This window comes from Lissotriton helveticus, chromosome 4_1 (assembly GCF_964261635.1).
Source record: "Lissotriton helveticus chromosome 4_1, aLisHel1.1, whole genome shotgun sequence".
Lineage (NCBI taxonomy): Eukaryota > Metazoa > Chordata > Amphibia > Caudata > Salamandridae > Lissotriton > Lissotriton helveticus.
In genome coordinates, this window is record NC_136063.1 from 1,192,749,177 (window position 1) to 1,192,769,218 (window position 20,042).

The window sequence follows — 20,042 nt, forward strand, 5'->3', positions numbered from 1 at the left end:
TTCATGGATACTCAACTTGGTGGACACAATTGGTCGACAAGGAGGTGTTTTTGGATCTTTGTGTACTTTGGGTACTAGGTATATAGTTGGACTTTTAGGATTCTCTTGTGTTAGGTATTTTTTGGTTTTTTCTTGGATGATACCTTTTTCTGTGGCTTGACTTAATATAGTTTGTAGTGTCTTACGTATCTCTGTTGTGGGATCCTCATCTATTTCCATGTATGTATTTCCGTCCCCTAAGTGGATATTCATGGCTTGTTCATAGAACTCTTTGTTCATTACTACTAATGCTCCTCCCTTATCTGCCTTTTGGCATATGATTTGTTCGTTGTTCGCTATGCTTTCTATGGCGCCATATTCCTTGCTTGACATGTTTGGATTTTTGACTCTTTTATTGGTATTGATTTGGTTAATTTCTTGTTTACATAAGTTTTCAAAAAGGTCAATTGTCTTGTGTGAGATAGGTGGCATATAGTTACTTGGATTCTTTAATCCTTTTAGTTCATCTTCTCCTGGTGATGTTTTGTCAGTGATTACATTCTCGAAGAAATGTCTCAATCGCATCTTGCGTGTTAATTTAAAGAGGCTCACTTCTAATTCCAATAGATTAGTATGAGTACTGGGTACAAATGACAACCCTCTTTGTAATGTTTTTATCTGAAAATCGTTTAAGTGATAATCCGATATATTCAACACAAGGTTCTCTTCCATGGTTAATGTTGTTTCTTTCTGTCTTTCCTGGTTGTAGCATTTCTCGTCTGTGGATGGCTTGTTTCTTTTGTTCTTGTTGCGTCCCCTCCTGGGTCTTCTATTGCTGTTGGGCCTACGTCTAAAAAAGGCTCCGAGGTGGAAGGTTTGTCTGAGGGTACTTTCCTTGTGCTGTCAGTTCAGTTCATAAACTTTTATTCGATTATAAAATTGCATAATCATAAAAAGTACAGTTTTATAAAAATTCAGAAATTAATACATTGAAACACATATAATAATTTAAGAAACGATTTCAAGTCGGGTTTTTGTTACTAGTTTTAAAAAGATCGCTGTCATTTTAGCTTCATGCGGATATTTCGGTGACTGGAGATAAGCGAGAGCTGGGTATGTACATCTGAGTCCGCTTAGACGGAGAAGGGGAAGGATCCATTTTTTCCTGGCTGCTATGTAGTACTTGCAGAACAGAACAACATGGACCGTTGATTGATTGGAAACCCCGTCACAAGGACAGCGTGTCAGGCTCCTGGACCAGTTGTTCGGTTCTGGGAATGAGACCATTCGGAAAAAAAGGTCGAACCGTAGTCTTGTCAGTAGGAACTTTTCGTGGTTCGAGAGAAAGAATGACAGGTAGGGCTGCAATGATCTCCCTGACTGTAAGGAGCAGATTTTTTCGTTTTGTGTTTTGACAATCTCGGTCTGGTGGCGAAGTTCTCTTAGGTGGTCCATACATAGTTTTTTCAGTTGTTTCTTCGAGATGTCCTCTATTGATGGAGGTTCGAGAAAGTATTGCTCCCGGTCAATGTCTTGGAGGAATTTGTGAATATAATTGAGCCAGGGTATTTTCCTCCAATGGGCTAGGCCAAGGCATTCGGTGATGATGGATCGCGTGATGTGGCTTTCAGAATTGCACCATATACGGTGCCAGAGTATAAGGGGCTGGCATCGTATGGTGTCTGTCACATAGTCCATTCCTAACTCCCGATGAGACACAAAGATTGGGGAACTTTGGGGGAGGGCTAAAACGTATTTAATAAAAGCGTTCTCCGTTACCTGGAGCTGATCGATGCTTCCGTAGCCCCAGATGCCTGCTCCATAGGTGGCCACGCTATGGCATTTTGCGTAGTATATTGTTAACAATTCCGATGGAGCTGGTTTGCCAAGTTTTCTGGAGAAGGCACTTAGTGCTGATACTGATCGGCGGAAGTTGAGATTTCTAGTTTCGATAGCCTTACGCCAGGTCATTGCATCGTCCACAAGTATACCCAAATATGGGTATACCGATGTTTTTTCCAGTCGATTATTATTGATATACATGGATTTTGAGAGTCCGTGTTTTGGACCAATGGTCATTGTGAATGTTTTTTTGATGTTGACTTTGAGTCCCAATGAATCCATAAAAGCCACGTATTTATTCAACTGCCGCTGGAGTTGGTTAGCTGTCCGGGCCAGGATGACCGAGTCGTCGGCATAAAGGAGGATGGGTATTGGGCGGCGTGCTATCTGTGGAAGGTCCTGACTCCCTTCCAACAATGCTTGTTCGATCCCGTTGGTATATAGATTGAACAGGAAGGGAGCCAGTACGCACCCTTGCCTTACTCCCCGGGTTATTTTGAAGGGGCGTGATAGTTCTCCTGCAATGCCGTAACGAACTCGGCCTTCCGCGTTGGTGTAGAGTTCCCTGAGAAAAGCTAATACGGATGGATCCACTCCGAGGTTTGCCATGATCTCCCACAACTTGGCATGCTGGACGCAGTCGAAGGCCGCGGTAAGGTCTACGTAAACCAGATAGATTTTGCCTCCTTTCGCGCTAGTATATTTTCCGGCCAAGAGGGTCAGGTTTAGCGCCTGTTCCACCGTCCCGAGCCCCTTCTGGAAGCCATATTGCAGGTCTGTGATGATACTGTTTTCCTGGGCCCAAGATTGTAATCGGTCCAGGAGTAATCGACCTGCAATCTTGCCTGTGGAATCCAGAAGGGAGATCGGCCGGTAGCACGCGGGGTCGTTACGATCCCCTTTCTTAAATATTGGTAGGAGGGTGGAAGTAGACCATGATGGAAAAAGTCCAATTTCGGTGACTGCTGTCATTACCCGGGTAATTATTAGTGACCAGTAGTCACTGTTGTATAAGAACATGTCCATAGGTACCCCATCAGGGCCCGGAGCCTTGCCAGTTTTAGACGCAGTGATGGCCTTTCTGACCTCGTTAACAGTGAAACGTAGGTTGATTGGGCGGAATTTGTTCTCTACTTGTGGTTGGTCTTCTGTTTGAGAGAGGGCGGTTTGTGACCCGAAAATTTTTATGAAATGGTGGACCCAGTCACTTTCGGTTATTGCCACGTCTAGATGATGAGGATCTGCGGTATTGTCTAGAAGAGGCGATCTGATGGTCTGCCAGAATGTGGTGCTGTCTTTTCTTAATGCACTCTCGTGAAGTTGAGACCAAAGGTCTTGCTTTATCTGGCGCCTTCGCGTTTTCCGGGCGGTATTATACTCTTTCCTCAGGGTTGAGATTTTTTGGGCGTCTCTGGGGTTCTGTTGGAGGGCTTCTTTGAGTGACGTAAGGGCCTTTCTGCAGTCAGAATCAAACCATCTCTTTGTTGGAGGATTGGCTTTATTTGCAGTGTGTTTAAATAGCTCATCCCTTATTGCTCCTTGGATTTTATGGAAGGAGCTGACAATTAGTTCTGGGGAGGCCTCTGCAGACAGACAGTCCCTTATCCATGATTGCGTTTTTTCAAGAAGCCTTTGTGAGGTGACTTCGGGGTCTATCTTTGACCATTTTATGGCATACCCGTTCTTCTTTTTTAATGCTAGTGATTGCTGATCGAGAGGGCTGATTTTTGTTTCGGAGAGGCCCGTTTTTTCCATAACAAGATCCACACTCAGGGGATAGTGGTCACTAATCGGGCTGGACCCTACTTTATAATTTTTTAGTGAACCTTTGCAGGTATTTGATGCTAAAATAAAGTCAATAGTTGACATACAGCCACGCCCGTGAAAAGTGGGTTGAAATTCCTGGACCGGGTCGACTAGTTCATTGGCAAAGTCTAGGTCCAAGGTGAAGAGAGTTTCGTTAAGCTTGTTTCCACTCAGAGTGTGTACAAAGTGTGGGATGGGGTCTCCGGATTCGGTCTGTAGACCGCAGATGCCACTTTCATGTTTTGGACATATTGTTTGGTTGAAATCGCCTCCCCAGATATAATTTATTGTCGAGTTTGAGTTCCCATTTTGTAGTGAGGATATGTGAACTACCATTTCATCTAGATAGGTACAACATTCCTGGGGGCCTGTGTTATTATAGTAATTTATGATTACAAGTAAGTTCCTTGACGCTGCCGTCTGATGAGTAAGTTGGATGATTTGATACGTGGGTGTTTCCTTTATTAATTTTGCTGTTAATGGTAGGGTGTTAGAGAGATAGATTAGGAGCCCGCCTTTTGGTCTTCCCATTGTGCTTGGCGTTGCTTTCGTAAAAAATGACTTATAGCCTGCAAGATGGAGTGGGGATGTGCGCCAGGTCTCTTGTAAGCACAAGATTTGGTGGCTCCTTACTGTGCTCAGCCATAGAGGGCATGATATTTTTTCCGTTAGTCCTGCAACATTCCAGTAGGCTATGCCTATGCTCGTAGCCTCTTTTTGTTCCGTGATAGCAGATACTGTCCTCACATTAGTGTGGATTTCAATAGTTGTGTCAGAGTCGATGTTTGATCTTTGGCTGGTATCTGCTCCAACTAGATGAGAACTGATCAAGAGATTGCTTGAAACAGTCGATAATGCTTTTGGTGTGCAGGGCGACTCTGGTGATGGTATAGGATGCTTGTCGGCAGCAGAATGGTTTGCGGACTTTGCGTTGCGTTGGTTAGGTTTGACCATGAAAGGTCAATCGACCATGTCAAGGCACTCAAAACGGTTATTGGTCTGAAAGCCCTGCCATCCTTCATAGGCATGATAGGGTCTGTCCTGCCAATAAGGTATTTGGCGTTCGACATATCTACCTCTCGGTCCTCCCCTGTCTAGGTAGTCACGTGAGTACTCCCTCTGGTTCCGCGGTGTTTGACACCAAGGATCCTGGATTCGTGGGTCCTTGAAATGATCATTAGGATAATGGTGCCATTCCCATGGTGGAAGGTTGTGGTGTTGTTTCACTGGGGGATAAAAGAAGGAAAGGTGGCAGGCATCTATTCCCCCTTTTTTTTCAAGTTGGGGCCATGCACAAATATGATCTACGGTTGCGGGATCTTTACATGTAACGATGATACAATCACCGCGAGTTGTTTTCTTTGTTTTGCCTATCCAGGCTACCCTTCGGGCTGCAGTAATCCCTCCCGAGAGATGGGATTCAAGGGGTCTGTTTATGCTAAGCCACTGCATGGCCTTGTTTTTAAGTGACCATGCAGTTTCAGAGGTGCCATCTGTTAACTCGGGTACTCCTGTTAGGACTATTGTGAAGGGAGTAGCTTCCGGGGGCAAATGAACGGGACGCCTAGCTGTGGGAGGTTTTTTCGGCGTGGTTTTATGTGTGGGTGTATTCTTGGATGTATTGTTAGGTGTTTTTTGAGAAAGCGATGGGTTCGATGGCTGAGTAACAGGCTTTTCTACGTTCGTTCTGCTGTGATCTGGTTTAGCTGTTGAACCTGGTGTACCTATCATGGCCTTGCCTGCGATTACTGCTTGCTGTGGTTTGGGATGGGGTAGTTTCTCCTGCTGGGGAGGGGGTGTATTTACAGTTGATTTAGGTATAGTGGACGGTTGTTTTGTAATCTTTTGTACTGGAAGTGTTGTGTTAGAATGATTAACTGCTTTCTGTACGTGTGATTGATTCTGTTTTTGTTTTAATGGTGGGTATGAAGTGTTACGTTGACCCCTTACATCGATCCGAGTATTCGTATCTAGAAGGGTAGCTGAGATTATTGTTAATTGGGCTTCAAGATTCCTAATGCTTAGTTGAATAGGCTTTAAATACTGATATAATAAGTCCTTAGTTGTAGTGAGTACTTGTGAGGTGATTCTGCAGGTCTTACATTGCTCCGGCATATTATCGTTTGAAATTGCTTTGTGGGGAAGAATTGAATCAGAGATGTGTAGTATGCTGTTAGAAGTTACCGAGTTGGAATGGGTTGATTTAGGTTCCTGGCAGGAGAAGCTGTGGGTTACTTCATTGATTGGTGAACGAGTTTTTGGAGTTGCCCCACCTCTCTGGCATTGCTGGGAAGAGTTATCTATGAGTTGGATGTCTCCTTCAATTTGGCAACCAGCAAGGTCGGGAGTTGCTTCCAGGTCATCCGTTGTTATTGAAGGATCCGAGTCGGAGTGCGTGACCGACAGGTCAACTACCGATGGGACTGTGTTTAAGTCTGAGACGGAAAGAGACACGGGAAGAGAGCAGTTTTGGGTGTTTAAATTGATTGGGGAGGCGGCATTTGCTATTGCGCCTAATGATGAGCGCTTAGCGTTTGCACTTATTAGATCCAATGAAACTCTCTTCTCCATTAGAGCTATGCTTTGATTAATTGTGTCATTTACCCGTGATATGAATAAGTCAATAGGGCCAGTTACTCGTGCAACCTCCTCAGCATGTTTTGATTTGGAATTGGAGGCACTTCGGGTTTTAGGCGGCATGGTTGTTTGTTGCTGGGTCGTTGATTAAAGAGAATAGGCCCGGTCCGGTCTCTACCGGGCACTAACGGGCAACAACGGGCCCGCCCTTGGCCCGGGCTTCGCCCCGGGCTGCGTCCCGCGCGCGTCCCGTGTAGCGGGTGCCGCGAGGTGTTGTAGCGGTCTGCTGGGGGCGGGGCACTGGGAGGGGGCGCGGCTCTCGCAGGAAGAGGACCAGCTGGGGATGGTGAATGCTGGTCCTCGCAGTCCTGGGGCCGGCGCCTCGACCTCCTCTGCGGCCTCGCGTTCACTCGCTCAGCAGGGCTCTGCCAGAAAAGGCTGTGCTACTCCTGTAGCTGGATACCGATGGCGGGAGCAGAAAAACAAGAGTCTCAAAACGGTGGGTCTTCCACGAGTGGCACCCGCGCAGCGGGTGCCGCGAGGTGTTGTAGCGGTCTGCTGGGGGCGGGGCACTGGGAGGAAGCGCGGCTCTCGCAGGAAGAGGACCAGCTGGGGATGGTGAATGCTGGTCCTCGCTGTCCTGGGGCCGGCGCCTCGACCTCCTCTGCGGCCTCGCGTTCACTCGCTCAGCAGGGCTCTGCCAGGAAAGGCTGTGCTACTCCTGTAGCTGGATACCGATGGCGGGAGCAGAAAAACAAGAGTCTCAAAACGGTGGGTCTTCCACGAGTGGCACCCGCGCAGCGGGTGCCGCGAGGTGTTGTAGCGGTCTGCTGGGGGCGGGGCACTGGGAGGGGGCGCGGCTCTCGCAGGAAGAGGACCAGCTGGGGATGGTGAATGCTGGTCCTCGCAGTCCTGGGGCCGGCGCCTCGACCTCCTCTGCGGCCTCGCGTTCACTCGCTCAGCAGGGCTCTGCCAGGAAAGGCTGTGCTACTCCTGTAGCTGGATACCGATGGCGGGAGCAGAAAAACAAGAGTCTCAAAACGGTGGGTCTTCCACGAGTGGTTCCTTGTGCTGTCTTTTCTTTGGTTGGTTCTATCACTGTCTGTTGAAGAAGTGTCTGTTTGAGATGTATATTGCTTAGTTTGCCGCCTTCTGGCGTATACCTCTGCCCATGTATAGACCTCTTGTAATTTATAATCGAGGGTATCCCGACGATATTTTCTTAGTTTACGTTCATTTACTTCCTGTGTGTGCTGGGCTAATTGTGATGAGATGTCATCAAGAATTTTTTGTAACTCTTCTCCGGTAACTCCCTTTTTCAATTCTTCTGTTACTGTATCAATTTCTGTTTTTAATTCTTCCAGAATTTTAGCCAGTTCTTCAATGATGAGGAGTATTAAATCCAAACTGCATTTGTTTAATATCGCAAACCATCGTTCAGTGAATGGTTTGGAGTTCTTACACAAAGATGGTTTCAGGGCTATTCTGAGGCCTCTGGGGATTCGTTGTGCCTTGTGATATTTTATCATTGTATTCGCATGGAGTCGTTGGTTAATTTCTCTACGTGTCAGATACATGAGTTGTTTAATTTGTTGTTCCTTGTTTCTCGTTACTTAGAGCAAAACAGTAGTCCCATTGAGGTCATGTATATGAATTTAAAGGAATATACTGGCAGTACAAACATGGTTAACACGAGTAATTGAGAATGTGAAATGTAACATTGTTATGCATTAGCGATTACATTGTATATATTTGTGTTTATTTGTAGATGTTCCCTGAAGAAGGTGAAATAATCACCGAAATGCATTGGAACTACTCGAAAGTCGCTAAACGACATGTACAAACTGGAATATGATTGAAAAATAAATTTGTGTTGAACAACAGAAAATCTTGTTTGGAGCCTTTCCATTTGGATTTAAAATTTAAAGCTGTAGACACAGCATTAGACACTGGTGCCATGGGAGATACACCTATGGGTCCATAGGTGTGCTACTAGTAGGATTTTACAGATACACTCCAGGAGGGGAGTGATTCCCGTGTTTGCACAGTAAAACATTCAGAGAACAAAAGGCGGTGCACAGCCCTTTTTTCAAAAGCTTGCAGCAATTCCCCCCACTTAGGGAAGTTGCACGCCTACTTCAAAGTTAACATGCAATATGAAGAGATCACACACTCTACGGATCAAAGAGCGGATACTTTCGCATATAAGGCAGAAGCCAGTGAGAAAATATATTCATTGATACAAGCTGGAATAACAGAACCTAAAGTAACGAGAAACAAGGAACAACAAATTAAACAACTCATGTATCTGACACGTAGAGAAATTAACCAACGACTCCATGCGAATACAATGATAAAATATCACAAGGCACAACGAATCCCCAGAGGCCTCAGAATAGCCCTGAAACCATCTTTGTGTAAGAACTCCAAACCATTCACTGAACGATGGTTTGCGATATTAAACAAATGCAGTTTGGATTTAATACTCCTCATCATTGAAGAACTGGCTAAAATTCTGGAAGAATTAAAAACAGAAATTGATACAGTAACAGAAGAATTGAAAAAGGGAGTTACCGGAGAAGAGTTACAAAAAATTCTTGATGACATCTCATCACAATTAGCCCAGCACACACAGGAAGTAAATGAACGTAAACTAAGAAAATATCGTCGGGATACCCTCGATTATAAATTACAAGAGGTCTATACATGGGCAGAGGTATACGCCAGAAGGCGGCAAACTAAGCAATATACATCTCAAACAGACACTTCTTCAACAGACAGTGATAGAACCAACCAAAGAAAAGACAGCACAAGGAAAGTACCCTCAGACAAACCTTCCACCTCGGAGCCTTTTTTAGACGTAGGCCCAACAGCAATAGAAGACCCAGGAGGGGACGCAACAAGAACAAAAGAAACAAGCCATCCACAGACGAGAAATGCTACAACCAGGAAAGACAGAAAGAAACAACATTAACTATGGAAGAGAACCTTGTGTTGAATATATCGGATTATCACTTAAACGATTTTCAGATAAAAACATTACAAAGAGGGTTGTCATTTGTACCCAGTACTCATACTAATCTATTGGAATTAGAAGTGAGCCTCTTTAAATTAACACGCAAGATGCGATTGAGACATTTCTTCGAGAATGTAATCACTGACAAAACATCACCAGGAGAAGATGAACTAAAAGGATTAAAGAATCCAAGTAACTATATGCCACCTATCTCACACAAGACAATTGACCTTTTTGAAAACTTATGTAAACAAGAAATTAACCAAATCAATACCAATAAAAGAGTCAAAAATCCAAACATGTCAAGCAAGGAATATGGCGCCATAGAAAGCATAGCGAACAACGAACAAATCATATGCCAAAAGGCAGATAAGGGAGGAGCATTAGTAGTAATGAACAAAGAGTTCTATGAACAAGCCATGAATATCCACTTAGGGGACGGAAATACATACATGGAAATAGATGAGGATCCCACAACAGAGATACGTAAGACACTACAAACTATATTAAGTCAAGCCACAGAAAAAGGTATCATCCAAGAAAAAACCAAAAAATACCTAACACAAGAGAATCCTAAAAGTCCAACTATATACCTAGTACCCAAAGTACACAAAGATCCAAAAACACCTCCTTGTCGACCAATTGTGTCCACCAAGTTGAGTATCCATGAACCGGTCGGAAAATTCATAGATAAGTACCTGCAACCATTGGTGATAAAAAATCCTTCTTACATTAAGGATACGACTGACTTTCTGGTTAAGTTACAAGCAGTAAAAATGGAAACAGACTGCATCATGGCGACCATTGATGTCAAAACGTTGTACACGGCCATACCACACAGAGAAGGCTTGGAAGCCATAGAAAAAGCCTTGTTACAAAGTACTTATCCACAAGACCTACAAATTTTCTTGATGCAATTGATGGAATTTACCCTTATGAATAGCTATTTCACTTATGACAAACGCTGGTTTATTCAACTAAATGGAACAGCTATGGGAAATTGCGCCGCTCCGGCGTACGCAAATTTGTTTATGGCATCTTTCGAAGAGGAACACATTTACCATAATCAAGAATGGGCGACACACTTACTAGCATACATGAGATTTATCGATGACATGTTCATCATATGGAAAGGTTCACAGGAATCCTTGGAACACCAACTAAAAATTTTGGATGATCAAAATGACAGAATAAAATTCACGTGGAACATCAATAAAACAACCATTCAATATCTAGATGTGGAGATCACGTTGAACAATGGGAAATTCACCACAAACTTATACCGTAAACCAACAGATAAGAACAATTTGTTACAATATACTAGTCACCATCCAGCAACATTGAAGAATCACCTCCCGTACTCACAATTTCTCAGGGTTAGGAGAGTGGTATCTGAGGACCACGAATGCCAAAAGCAATTGCAAACTATGGCAGAAAGATTCGCGTCTAGAGTTTAACCAGGAGACATGATAAAGAAGTCCCAAGCCAGAGCAGAAACAAAAACAAGGCAAGAGTTACTAACTTACAAAACAGTTACAAAACCTCAACGTTTGACATGTGTCAGTAAATTTTCTAATGTAAGCACCCGATTTAAAAGCATAATATACAAACATTGGCAAATAGTCAAAATGGAGCCGGATTTCAAAGGGATCTTTGACCAAGAACCATTATTTGCACATTCAAGAGGTAAAAACTTAGGTGAACTATTGAAGAAACCCAAGCAAATCATCCCAAACCAGAAATATAGAGGAACAGTTCCATGTTTAAATTGTGCACACTGTCACAACATCATCAAGGGCACAAATATCAGCCACCCCATGAAAGGTCAGAAAATACCTTTAAAAGTTAATGCCACATGTGATTCCACCAATGTGGTATATCTGTTGAAATGCCCATGCGGAAGTGTATATGTGGGACACACCGAAAGAAAATTAAAAGTGCGATTAACAGAACATAAAAGCAACATCAGAACTCACTCTACGAAATCCACGGTAGCGACACATTTTACAGAAAAGCGACACAATTTAAACCAATTGAGAGCATGCGTACTAGAAACAGTACCAAAGAAAGAAGGGGCTTTGAACAAAAAGAACTTGTTAAAACGAGAGAATTACTGGATTTATCATTTAAACAGCCTCAAACCGAACGGATTGAATGAACGAACTGAATTTTTGTGCTATTTGTGAATTAGTATCGTTTACCTTTTATGACAGCATTTAACCAACATTGTTATTAGTGATGTAAATATCCCTTTTGGAGTCTTTGCTTAATCTCTACTTATTAATCCACTTCGATTTAAATAAGATGTCAGGGAAGATTAGATTTAGATTGATAAAGTTTTGTTGTTTCAAAAAAACGGGCTACGTTTATAAAATAACCAGAGAGTAGGCCACCGCGCATGCGCTAGGAGCACGGCGGCAGTTGGAAGTTCCATTACAGAGAGAACGCGTAAAGCGGGAGGAACCTTCATAGAGTAACCGGCATTTGAGTAACGGGTAAGCAATCGAACGCAGCCACAAGCTAACGCGTAAGCGGCTAGCGAAGTGTATGTAAGGCCCACGCCCTTAGAGAACCATCTAATTTAAAATTCAGACATTAACGAACGGGGCGAGTAGAGCGCACAAAAAGTTCTATTGATACCAGCGGCAGTTATACTCGATTTCGAGCAAAACAGTAGTCCCATTGAGGTCATGTATATGAATTTAAAGGAATATACTGGCAGTACAAACATGGTTAACACGAGTAATTGAGAATGTGAAATGTAACATTGTTATGCATTAGCGATTACATTGTATATATTTGTGTTTATTTGTAGATGTTCCCTGAAGAAGGTGAAATAATCACCGAAATGCATTGGAACTACTCGAAAGTCGCTAAACGACATGTACAAACTGGAATATGATTGAAAAATAAATTTGTGTTGAACAGCAGAAAATCTTGTTTGGAGCCTTTCCATTTGGATTTAAAATTTAAAGCTGTAGACACAGCATTAGACACTGGTGCCATGGGAGATACACCTATGGGTCCATAGGTGTGCTACTAGTAGGATAATCATTTCTTCGCCATGAGGGCACTCCCTGACAAACTCTGGTGGCCAGTCTTTCTCAGATAAAAGGATGTCATAGCCTTTCGAAAGGTTATCCCAAAAGAGACCCCTTACATTTCTAGTCTTGTCCCCCTCTATACGCAGTGTTAGTTCGTATATTTTATGAGGTTTGCTAACTCTGGCATCTGCAGGTTCCACTTGAATGTATTCCTTCGTGTCCACTGTCTCCAGAAGATTCATCAGGATCTTGCGAGCTATGGTCACTTCTGCTGCGCTGTCTAGCATTGTCTGAGCCCACTCTCCGTTTTTCAGTTGTTTCCTCAGTATCCTCGGCATGTTTAATTATTTTAATACTGGCTACCTTCTTTTTTGGAAACTGTAATGTTTTACTTTGATGAGCAGGTTCCTTGTCTTTGGACTTGACGTGCTCTTACTTGTGTTCTGACCGTCCTCTTCTTTCCGATTTCTGTGAGGAAGTCTGAAAAGATCGAGAGGGTTGTGTATCAATATTTTGATATCTGTCAGGTTTTCTTAATTTATCCCTATCTCTAAGGTTGTATCTTTTCTCAGAGGGCTCCCTCTGGGGAGACTTGTGTCCTTGGTCCGGAGATCTTTCTCTCCATTGAGGAGACCTTCCTCTGGACTGGAATCTTTTTTCTTTGGGAGTGGATTGTTTATTACCATCCCAACTCTTTTTCGGAGTGTTTAGATTATTTTTAATAAAAGTTTTTTCAGGATTTTCAGTTAGTTGAGGTTTTACTGATTTCCCACCCAAACTATCTATTCCTAGTTCTTCCTAGGATTTTTCTATGATTCTGGCAAGTTCAAAAGCTTGTTTTGCTATATCTGTTTCTTTCAATTTCTGGAGGTATGTTATGTCCTCCATTGCCAATTGAACTAATTCTCTATATGCCTTTGTTAGTTCTTTTATTTTAACTAAAAGTTCTTCGCTTGACATTTTTCCAATGTGTAGCTGGCTAGAACTGGCCACGTTGCTCCTGGTCTACCTAGTGGACCGAGCCTGGTGATGTGATTTTTATGTTTTAGGGCGCCTTTAAACCAGAGCAGGTGCTCTTGGTAATTTAATGGGATTTCAATCTCCTTGAAAGGAGTGTATTTCTCTGGAGGTTCCTCTATTTTGTAATAGTGGAATTCTTTTGTTACAGCGTTTGCTGCTGTAAAGTGTATCCATGAATAGAATACCTCTGTCTGCCGATATTCATGGGCCTTTACCACGAATATGACTGTACCACCTCGTGATGTCAGTCCATTTTCTATAAGTTTAATAGTTATAGTTCTTCTTATGTTGACCGGAATGAATATACCATTCGGGTCATTCTGTTAGATGGTTGTGTCATCCAACAACAGTGGAGACGCTGTAGCATCTCTTTCTTCGTCTCTTTCAGGCATTTTACTGACAGAAAGTTTTTTGGTTGCAGATCAAGTTTCAAGGGAAACAAAGATTAGGTGCACAATATTTTAGAACACTGTATCCTTCAACGTTGACTAAACCAAAAACTATTCATAGGTATCTCTTCCTACTAAGTTCCGGCGGATTTTAACCTTTTACCCACTCCAGACGTCTTTTGGAGTATTTACGGGAAAAAGGGTTCTGTGTGAAAAAGCACAACTGAGTTACTCTAGTGTCTTGCGTTAGATTATCGCCTTACCAAACGTTGGGAGCCATGTAGTGTAGTTCCTATATTCCCAATAGGCTCTGCGCATTGGAATAATATAAATAGCAGTGTAGACGTAGGACTGAGGTCGACTAGGTCTCTACTGACTATATTAGAACTAATTAGTTTTGCCAGCTAGCTCAGAGGTCACTAGAAACTTTCTCGAATAAACAAGGAGGAGTTTAACTTCCCTTGATAGACAAGAAGGGATTAGCTTCTGACAACCATAAGCATGACAACTTTGCTCCCTCAGAATAAGAGTGTATTTCTAGAGTCGTGTGAAAACAATAGACAGCTATTTTACTCAGTCAATCATGAATACTTAGTTTCACCAGAGTGCAGAGAAATAGAGAGACGGGCGTTTTCAATAAAAGGTGTTATTTATTGAGCAGTCTTCTTTCTCATGTAATTGCCACAATTGCAATACTTATAGTAAAGTAAAGTGCATACAGTAAAAGGAGTATTATAAAATAATACTGTAAAAGCATTGATATGGTTTCTTAGCCATATGATACTTTAAAATGGATAAAATACATACATACATATATACATTGACTAACGTACTCAACTGGTGCTTCTAAATACGCCTACCCCGGTGTACCTGACCTAAGCCTAATACTTGGGAAGGAGTAAGTAAGTAGCAGTTTAAGTTAAGTTGGTTTTGCCAAGAATCTGAGTCAAGAATTCTTTTAAGGGTTTAGTCAGCTCCGTACCTGGGTAATAGAAAGCAGGAGGTCTGGTATCTCTCTCTCAGGACTCGATATCCCAGCAACCCGCAAGGGCGGCTGAAAACACCAGAGCTGGATTTTCTCGGCTGGAGAAAAAGACAGCGTCTTTCTCAGTGCGTCAAAAGGGAGAGGCGGCGTCCGTGGGCTCTCGCATCAGCTGGGTTCTCGGGCAAGTAGATAGCCGCTCTGCTCCAAACCACTGTGTGTTTGCTTAAGGCAACGTTGGTATATTTATACCTGAAAGTTGCCGGGTTTGACGTAAGGTTGGACATAGGACGTCAATAAAGATGTTACTAAGAACTGGCCATTCTTTGAGTGTTTGCAGGAGTTTTAGGACAAATCAAAACAGAAGCATGGGGATTTCCCAGGTTGCTGGAGGTAAAGAACTCGTTGTACTCTCTAGGAGCCTGGGGAAGTAGCCTTGCTTAATTTGGACTGCATGGGCTACGACTAAATATGGATATGATTCTTACGCCTTTATAAGGATATTATTTATTATAACCACATAAGGGCATAAATCAGGAATATCGAATTAGGGTCCTAGATAGAAATACAACAGAACTGTTGTATATTTTAAAGCTCCACACTATTGCTTCCAAACGTTCTTTTACTGGTTTCTTCTACACATTCAAAACTTTTTTCAGAAATATAGATTGACTAGATGCTACAGATGGATAACGTGGTGTAGCTGGTACAGGTGCTGAAGATGGTACAGGTGCTGAAGATGGAACAGGTGATGAAGATGGAACAGGTGATGAAGATGGAACAGGTGATGAAGATGGAACAGGTGCTGGAGAATTCACTCGTCATGCTTCCTGCTAATTTTGAAACGTTTTGAAAAAGTAACATTTCTTAAAGAAGCAATTACTTTAACAACCTACCACAAACCTTTCTCAAACACAAAAAGCTAATCAGAAATACCTTCCTTACATTAATGTAGTTTGTAAAATATGTTGTGTGCAGAAAGACATAACCACATACTGTTCTTAAACCTACTAAGTTCTCACCTATTTAGGAGAGAATTACACCAGCCAATAGAACATCATTAATCTAGACATTCTAATTCTGTGCCAATACTCAAAAAATTATACAACCGTCGACAGAGAGTTTTTTAGATAGTCTACACAATCCATGCTTCTGGAATTTACTGAAACCATCAGGATACACATTACGGCTTATATAATCTAGAAGCTCTTGGTACTTAGTGGCATCCATTTCTGTGGAAAATTAATAAACGGGAAAAAACATTAAAAGAAAAGCATTATAGATGTAAAGAACACATTTTACATGCTCACATTCAAGTATAAAGACATAAATGACTATAAAGGTGTGTGAATATATAATTAGTAAAACAACTGTCACCCTGTCTTCACAGCTCAATACGCCCACAAAGTTTAAGCGAGGGATACTGAGTACAGTCCATACAACGGGATGGGTAAGGCCTGCCAATTGGATGCAGTTTGAAAACATGGCAGTTTTAGAAAGGGCGCACAGGCACTGCAGTGCCTGACCTAACTTTTATATTTAGGGTTAGTTGTCTGGGGGGCACAATTACTGTTGCAGGCCCACTAGTAGCATTTACATGAGCAACCCTGGTATATATAGTATACTTACCATCAAGAGTAACATAAATATGACACAGAAATTCATGCACGCACAATTTATTTGAAAAAGGCCTAGGAGTTCCCGTGACGGAGAAGGAAATATTACGATCAACCATATACGATCAAAAAGAATAGAGGCCTGGGAAGTCCACGTGAAGTAGCAATAAATATTAAAAGTCACGGGAGGATTAGGAGGGAGCAAATACGATGAAGCACAAAGCATGTGGTGCACAAAAATAAAGCAAAACAGAGCTGGGAGGGCCACGTGACGCAGTCAAAAAATAATACTATTACGAACGCACAAATTGTAACATTACAGGCTAAAGCACGTGACACAGTTCAAAAAATACGACACAGAAATTCATGCACGCACAATCTATTTAAAAAAGGCCTAGGAGGGCCCCGTGACGCAGAAGGAAATATTTCGATCAACCATATACGATCAATAAGAATAGAGGCCTGGGAAGGCCACGTGAGGTAGCAATAAATATTAAAAGTAACAGTAGGATAGAAGGGAGCAAATACGATAAAGCAAAAAGCATGTGGCGCACAAAAATAAAGCAAAACAGAGCTGGGAGGACCACGTGACACAGTAAAAAAATAATACTATTATGAACTCACAATTTATAACAATACAGGCTAAAGCATGTGATACTTAAAAAATACGACACAGAAATTCTTGCACGCACAATTTATTTAAAAAAGCCTAGGAGGGCACCGTGACGCAGAAGGAAATATTACGATCAACCATATACGATCAATAAGAATAGAGGCCTGGGAAGGCCACGTGAGGCAGTAATAAATATTAAAAGTCACGGGAGGATTAGGAGGGAGCAAATACGTTGAAGCACAAAGCATGTGGCGCACAAAAATAAAGCAAAACAGAGCTGGGAGGGCCACGTGACGCAGTAAAAAAAAATACTATCATGCAGGTACAATTTACAGCGGAGGCTGATGTTGTGACGGCTTCTCCTACCTTTGCTTTTGTCGTCTGTTGTCTTGTCTTCAAAGGCTGGGGCTTTGGCTGGGCCTGGGGTGGGTTGGGCGTGGGGGCCGCCGCCACTGCTCCTATGGTTGACTGGCTGGGCGGCAGCAGCAGTGACACCATGTCGAGTGTCATGAGTCCTTCTCCACTCGAGCAAACAGTTCGTAGTACAATCGACGATGACTAGAGTCTGTCTGTCACTGCAGCACAGGCAGGCAAAAGACAGCATGTTCACGTCAGTGCCCGCAGTATATGAGACCCGCGGGGGCAGACCAAACCAAGCCCAGGGCCGTCATTGGTAGCGTTTTCACGCTCTACAAGAATGACGGCCCTGGGGGAAAGCTAGGTGGTGACATCTGGGGAGTGTGGGCGGGCGTGCACCGTGCATGTGCAAGCGTGAGTGTGTGCACCAACGATCAACAACAGAGAGAGACAGGGGCAGGGGTTATCATGTGCGCAGATACAGGCCCAGAATCGGATCTCCAATGAGTGACAACTTGTAACCATTCTCGTAGCACGCCCTCTGCTCTGATGTGACACTGAGAGGGTGTTATGGCATCACGCCACCGAATCCTCTTGTGAGTGCCCACCCAGGCCAGTAAATTGCACACAAACACTACAATATAGCCCAAAAACTAGCCCGCACAACTGGGAAACAAGTCGCCCAATTGTGCGGGAAATACCGCAATCTGTCAACCTTGTCTAGAAGGATGCGAGGTTACTTAAAAGTTTCTTGTACAAGGATGGGAGGTTACTTGTAACTTAGAATGACAGTCATTGGTTAACTAATATGTACGAGGATTTCAGAGGTGTGATTGGTCAAACAGGATTTCAGATTGATGGACAGCGCACAGTGCCTTTTCTAAAACATACTTGATGGACAGCGCACAGTGAGTGTGAACCGTTGGGGTACAAACCTAGACGGAGGGGCAGATATGGCACCTACGTACACAACATCCACCGAAACATGCAGGCGGAACGCATGCACAAGGCGTGGGCTCGGCTGAACGCCTTCAGCTTGGGTCTTTAATGCTGGAGAGAGCCTTTAATAGCCAGTATAGCCTTCTACGGCGGGCTATAAGGCTATATTATATTTATATAATGTTATAAAGAAGTTGAGAATGGTATTTGTATAATATGTTTTAAGGGCAAAATAGTTGATAAAGCTAGTTTTGTGTTCAGTATTGGAAAAAATGATAAAATGAAGTGTTTATGTTTTTTGTACAAGAACCTACAACATAAAAAATTCAGTATAGAAAGTCAACAAAAGTCAACAAAACAATTTCAATGACGGTTTCGAAATTAGTAAGTGTCATAGAAGACCTGAACAAACGTGCTATTTTAGTATTGTAGTGAGTTATATGTCAGTATGGTGTTATGTATGCATTGTTCTAAAACTGAAGGTGCTATATATTCAGCTAGACAATCTCTTTGTAGAAGTGTAAGCATTCAGTCGCTTTCCTAATAGTCATGCACCAAAGTAGGCCCTAGGGCATGGACTGCTTCAAATCATTATAGACTATGCATTCACTGTTCTATACACCAGCAAACTTGCCTTTTATATCTTATTGCTCAGTGTGTATCATTACACTTTCACAAAACACTCTTACACTACTGTATCAGTATTGTAGTGAATCATACAGCAGTATATGCTTATCTATACACTGTTGTAAAAGTAAAGCTGCTATACATTCAGCCACATAGTCTCCTTGCAGAATTGTAATCATCCAACCAGTACCCAAGAACTCATGGTGGAAAGTGCGCTTTAGGGCATGGACTGCTTCAAAGCTCTATAGACTATGCATGTAGTGTTCTATGCACCGGAAAACTTGTCTTTTATACCTTCAATTCCCCAATCTGTATCCTTACACTTCCAGTAAACACTATCACACTTCTGTTTCAGTATTGTAGTGACCATACAGCACTATGTGCTTATCTCTACACTGTTCTAAAATAATCCATTCACTGCACTAAAACACTAATCAGCAGATGTACAATAAGTGGTACATCCCCAGAGATATGCTAGTTATTGTGTACTGTGATATCACCTCCTTCTGGCGCGGGGCTTTATAATGTTATGCACCTTCCAGATGTGTCACCTTGTAAATACTACACACCATGGCACATCTTTTGCACCACCAGTGCATCATAAAAGTGATGCAACGGCTGTGTTAAAAGAGGCACAAGGGGTTGTAAACCCACCCGTCACACATAGCAATTCATCCAGGCAGTTTCACCAGCAGTACAAATTGAAGCATAGACTTGCAACATATTTATGTGCATATGTTACATTCAAGTGCTTCGGAGGTACTACAGTATACTATAGGTAAACTGCTTATAGATTTATGCTGTAGCAGTTCCTTATAGTTCTGCACTTCCACATTCACCATACACTAGTAATGTATTCATTCATTCATTCATTTATTAACTACACATTCATTCTGAGACTTTTTTATATACTAACATAGAAATATAGTTCTTTCTTTGACCATTGAAGGTAGTTCTAAAAAGAACTGGGTTTTTTGTGTTTTTAGTTTTCTATTTTTTTGTGTTTTTCAACAAGTTTTTTTTTAAACCAAAAAAAATGGAACTGCAACCCAAAAAGTGTCAAACAGGAACAAAAGAATGAAAAAAAAAACCTAATGTCGAGGACAGCGATGCTCCTGCTTCCTGCGTTTTATCAGGTCGATAGACTGTTCCGAATAACACAAAGGTTTATCTCAATAAATGCATAGAATTTTAACTTCACCAAAATCACGATCAATATGTGGGTGTGGACTGCT